The following is a 6,000-nucleotide window of genomic DNA, read 5'->3' as shown; positions in this document are numbered from 1 at the left end:
GCCTCTTCATAAACCCTTAAGATTCTGGTGGGCAGGTGTGGACATCTACCCGTCTCGTGGCCGCCCAACACAAGCCTCATATGTAAGTTTCCTTGCTCATTAAAACTGCTGCCTGCCAATCCGAAGTTGTCTGCCTCTTTCTTTGGTCTCTCTTTGCCCTCCACGTACAGGGGCCAGTTCCCAATTTCACCCAGGGAACTCCTGAGGTTGTGAATTAACACCAAACAATGCTCTCCTCAGGGTCCCTGAATAACAACACAGTTATTTACCACTATTTGCACAAAGATGAACCACATTAAGGGAACAGAGTCCTTACAAGTTTGGTTGTGGATCCCATAAGCCCTCCCTTAGTGTTCTCTACCTTACCAAATCTACCCCAGCCTCTTGGTTCCATAGAGCCAATGGTTCTCAAAATTTAGTATGCATCAGAATAACCTAGGGAGATAGCTTAAAATGCGGAATCCTGGGCCTCAACCCTGAGGTTAATCCACTAGGTCTGGGACGGAATGTACATTGTTAATGAGCCTCTCACATACTACTTATCACCCTGAAGTTTAAGAACCACGGCCCTAGAGAGACAGATTCCAGACCAGCAAGGGAACTACACATTCTCTGACTTTTTAAAAAGGCAAATAATGGTCATAGCCATTGGGAAGGTTGAGTATACATCAAGAAGGCCAGGACACATTTTAAATAAAAATTGTAAGATTAGATTAGAATAAAGATTGAATGGCAGTGGCAATAAGGAATGGTACCCACACGGATTAAAATATTTTTTTAACTATTCTAAAATTCTTTTCTGCTTTACATGATGAAGCGATATTTCTGACATTAAAAAAGTAGAACCTTTATGACTAAATCTGGTGGATAGAGCAGAAGGCCTAAACAGAAATAGCAAACTCACCATGGCTAGCAACAGGGCATCAGAATGAGATGTTGATCTTTGTAAACTTATAGATGCTTGAATCCCACTCCAGACCTATTGGATCAAAATCTTTGGAGATAAACCCTAGCCAAGGAAGATTTTGATATGCTGTAAGAGCTGAGAACCAATGCTTTAAACCAGGACCACAGGTCCACTATTGCACTATTGCCACCTGATGGAAATGTACCTAAATTGTAAGGACAGCTTTCTGAATGGTGATTTCTTCTTTGTTAATTTTTATTCAACACATTTTGAAGTCTAAAAAATAATGCATTAGATTTATATAGAGTTTTATCATTTATAAGGTATATTCACATGCATTAATTAGATTAATTCCTAATAGCATTTTAGAATGGGACTTATTGCCCACATTTTACTCATGAAGAAAAAGGCTTAGAGAGGGTAGACGATTAATCCAGTGGTTTCCAAACTTGTTTGCATGTTTGCAAACATGCAAACATAAAAAATGGGAGCATAAAAACATACTGATGCCTATATCACAGGCCTGGAATATGAGTTAATTGGTCTTGGGTGTGGCCTGGGTTTTGGAATTTTTTTGAAGAGTCCCTGTGATTCTAATTTGCAGAATAGTTTGGGAAAAACTGGACTAGCCCCAGTAATTAACTGAGATGGTAATTAACAAGTTTGGAGCTCAGGCATTTTGACATCAAGTTAATGTTCATGGAATAGTATTTGGCATAAAGATCAAAGATAATCATTAATCTCAACTAATATGTATTGAGTTTCTCAATAAAGCAGGGTTTCTAAATTTCTCTGGCCACAAGAATCACCTGAATTGGGTGTTAAAAATACAGAGTCTCAGGATCTGTTAAAATTATAGATTCTCGGGGTTGGCCCAGTGGCATAGCGGTTAAGTTCGTGAGTTGCACTTCAGTGGTCCAGGGTTCGCAGATTCAGATCCCGGGCGTGAACCATCGAACCGCTTGTCAAGCCATGCTGTGGTGGTATCCCACATAAAGAAGAGGAATGTGGGCACGGATGTTAGCCCAGGTCCAATCTTCCCCAGCAAAAAAAGGGGTATTGGCAACGGATGTTAGGTCAGGGCTGGTCTTCCTCACCAAAAAAAAAAAAAAGGAAAAGAAAATTACAGGTTCTCAAGACCTTCCACAGAATTTTCTATTAGGTAGATTTGGAAAGGGCCTAAAGAATGTGCATGTTTCACAAGTTGTGTTAGTCTATTTGGGCTGCTATAACAGAATACCATAGACTGGATGGCTTATAAACAACAGAAATTTATTTCCCACAGTTCTGGAGGCTGGGAGTTCAAGATCAAGGTGCCAGCAGATTCAGTGTCTGGTGAGAGCCTGCTTTCTGGATCACAGATGGTTTTCTCCTTGCTGTGTCTTCACACAGAGAGGGAGCTCTCTAGAATCTCTTTTATAAGAGCCCTCATGACCTAATCACCTCCCAAAGGCTCTACCTCAAAGTACCATCATATTGGGGGTTAGGTTTCAACATATGAATTTGGGGGGACACAAATATTTACAATCTATAGCACAAGTTGCTTACATGATTTTTAGGATAAAATAAGAGTGGAAAAAACTGTAATAAAGAATATTAAACCATACAGTATTATAAAATAATACCATTGAATATCAAAGTTAGGTTTAAAAAATGGCTAAGAATTAATGGAGAGGCTTTACCAAAACAGAGCCAAGAGAAATAACTGGACATCCCACCCTCAGAGAGTCTAGTAGTATACAAACTATTCACTGTTCATTAATTCAACAAACTTTCATTAAACACCTAAGATCGTGCATCTAAGGCACTCTGGTAGATGTGGTAGGGGACACACAAGATGAAGAAGACAGAGTCCTTGCCCTCAAAGACCTGATTGTACGTCTATCTACATCTATTGTGGGAAAATGCAAACTGTTTGAGCGGGGTCTGGGTTATAAGCCCAATAGTCCTTATTTTCCTACTTGAGAACGTTGTTGTTTAAGATTGCTTCAGCAGGTATTTAATGAGAATTCTAACAAGTATTTGGAAGATATAGAAAAAGTGGTGGTAGTGCTAAGATGAGGACCAGGAGTTGCTGGGACACTCCAAACCAGGAGCTGAAGGACACCTTCAGTGCAAGTTTGGCCTTGGCAGTTGGAGACAGCGATCATTCTTGTGTGAATGAGTCCAGGGAGAGGGGGTGAATGTGGGGAACGGTGAACAAGGAGAAAGCAGTGTTGGAAGGTGAGTAAGGCAAACTAGGACTGACAAAGGTTTTGAATTTCTTGATCAGGCATTTCATTTCGATGTAACTTTTGGGAGATTTTGTAGTTGGGACTGAAGCCAGACAATCATAATAGAGTTTAATGAACTTCATATTTAAAGAGTAATTCTAAGATATGGGTTCTGTCTTCTATTACTTGACATGTCATCCCCCCTACCATCATAAACCATCCCACCATAAACCACCACACCCACACAATCACATATATACACACACTCACTCAATTCTTAGCATACAGTAAGTACAAAAATAAGTACAGTCTTGTGTCGCTTAATGACGGGATATGTTCTGAGAAATGTGTTGTTAGGGGATTTTGTCATTGTACGAACATCATAGAGTGTACTTACACAAACCTAGATGGTATAGCCTACTACACACCTACGCTATACAGTAATAATCTTATGGGACCACCGTTGTACATGCAGTCGGTCATTGACTAGAATGTCCTTATGTGGCGCAAGACCGTACTTAACATACTTACATTGTGAAAATCTAAACTGACTTAGTATTGGTCTAAATTCACAATCCTAGGTGGAAAGACGTTTTTAAATCCCAAGTAAGAAACAGTCAGAATTGGAAAGGCAATGGAAATAAGACTGAGAAAAATGGGCGGAACAGCCGAGAGACACTAGAAAAGAAACTAGTTTCTTGTAGTGAATTATAAATTTATAATGAATCAGAATCTAAAAACTAATTGAGTACATGAGATAAACTACTGGAAATGAATTCAAAATAATTTTGAGGTTTTTAAGCTTGCCAAGATAAGTAAGCGAAAGAGCTTACTTTATGGGAGGAAAATATGGTTCAGTCACACCAAATTGGAGATAATAAATGCCTAACGAATGAATGATAAGCCATCCTAGTAGTGATGTCTTGAATCTGGGAGTAAAATAGAAAACTCTAGATATACATATGAAAAGTCAATTCATGATCCTCCCTTCTCACTCAAATCTGTACAAGCCTCTGACCCCTAAAGAGGTGCAAAGATTCCTAGAACCACTTCTAGCTTTTCCAACCCCAAATGCCTTTCTGTATGTTTCCCATAACCAGCTCAAGATTGTGACCAGGAATAAAGTCACTTGAAATAGGAGGAAAAATAAGAAGAACTTGAGTCAGTGCGAAGGTCTCCCCATCAGGTAATGTCTATGCTTTCCCTAAGCAATTCACGTTTGTCATGCCAGCAGCACCAAGGGAGGAGCAAGCCACCGACTTTTTGCACTAGACGGAATCTTAAGGTTAGTCTAGAGGTTAGAAGCACAGAAGATTAAATCAATAAGGAATTTTAGTAATGATATCAACCAGTAGTCTCAACCATTTTCAAATGTAAGGATCTCTTCTCTTTTTTTCTAGCGTGCAAATTTAAATCTTCCTTATTTTTGCAAATTATACTGTATATACACTCTAAAAAAAACCAAGCTTTACCAAAGAGTATAAGTGAAAGTGCAACTTTCCTCCACCTCCAACCTCAGCCAAAAATAGATCCCTCTCCAGAGACAGCCTCTGTCAACATTTTAGTGAATATCATTAAAAGCCTATGCTTTTAATGTTATATATGAAATATTTACTTAAATAGAATCATATTTCACATGGTGTTGTGCAAGCTGCTATTTTCACTTAAAAAAAACATCTTGACTTCATTCTTTTTAACAGCTGGCAGTGTTCCAATACGTAAATATGCCATAATTTAGTTAACTAATCCTCCCTTTGGATGGACAATTTATTGTTTTCAAAGTTTTAATGTTATAAACAGTGTTGTGATGCTCATCTTCATATGTTCACCTTTGTACATTCACCTAATTATTTCTGCAGGAAAATACCCTAAAAGTGGAAATGCAAGGTGACAGGTATGCACAATGAACATCTTGTATGTATTATCAAACTGCCCTCCATAAGGGTGTGTAAAATTTTTGTTTCTAACGTAAGTGCCCATTGATGGATAAAGAAGTTGTGTATATATGGAATATTATTCAGCCATCAAAAACCATGAAATCCTACCATTTGTGACAAAATGGATAGACCTCAAGGCATTATGCTGAGATAGTCAGACAGACAAATATAGTATGATCTCACTTATATGCAGAATCTAAGCAAAAAACAAAAAACACCAACTCATAGAAAAAGAGATTAGGTTTGTGGTTATCAGAGGCACGGGTGGGGGGACAGGGAATTGGAGGAAGGTGGTCAAAAGGTACAAACTTCCAGTTATAAGATAAATGAGTACTGGGGATGTGATGTACAACGTGATGACTATAGCTAACACTGCTGTATGATACGTAGGAAAGTTAAGAGAGCAGATCCTAGGAGTTCTCATCACACAGAGAATTTTTTTTTTTCTTTTCTTTTTATTATATCTATATGAGACGATTGATGGATGTTAACTAAATCTATTGCAGTACTCATTTCACAATATACATAAATCAAACCATCATGCTGTACACCTTAAACTTATACAGCGATGTAGGTCAATTATTTCTCAATAAAACTGGAAAAAAAATTTTTGTTTCTATCCTCAGATTATGAGAGTATGAGCGTCCAGTTCCTATATCCTCACCAACCCTGAGCATTATGTTTTTCATGTTTGCCAATATGGTAAGTAAAAATGTTTTAAGTTGAAAAATTTTTATTGAAAAATGGTCTTTTTTTCATTTTTACTATTTCAGTTTCTTCTTTTATGAATTGTCTGTCCCTGGTCTTTGCCCATTTTTCAGCTGGGGTGTTCATGAGGACACTTGTTCAATATCAAAAAATTCCTAGACTCTCCCCATAAAACAGTGGTAATACAAATAATATATATCGACCAAGAAAATACATAATGCAAGGTTACTATTAA

The sequence above is a fragment of the Ceratotherium simum genome, chromosome 1 (genome assembly GCF_057802395.1).
Source record: "Ceratotherium simum simum isolate JZ-2026a chromosome 1, ASM5780239v1, whole genome shotgun sequence".
Lineage (NCBI taxonomy): Eukaryota > Metazoa > Chordata > Mammalia > Perissodactyla > Rhinocerotidae > Ceratotherium > Ceratotherium simum.
This window is presented reverse-complemented; position numbering follows the sequence as displayed.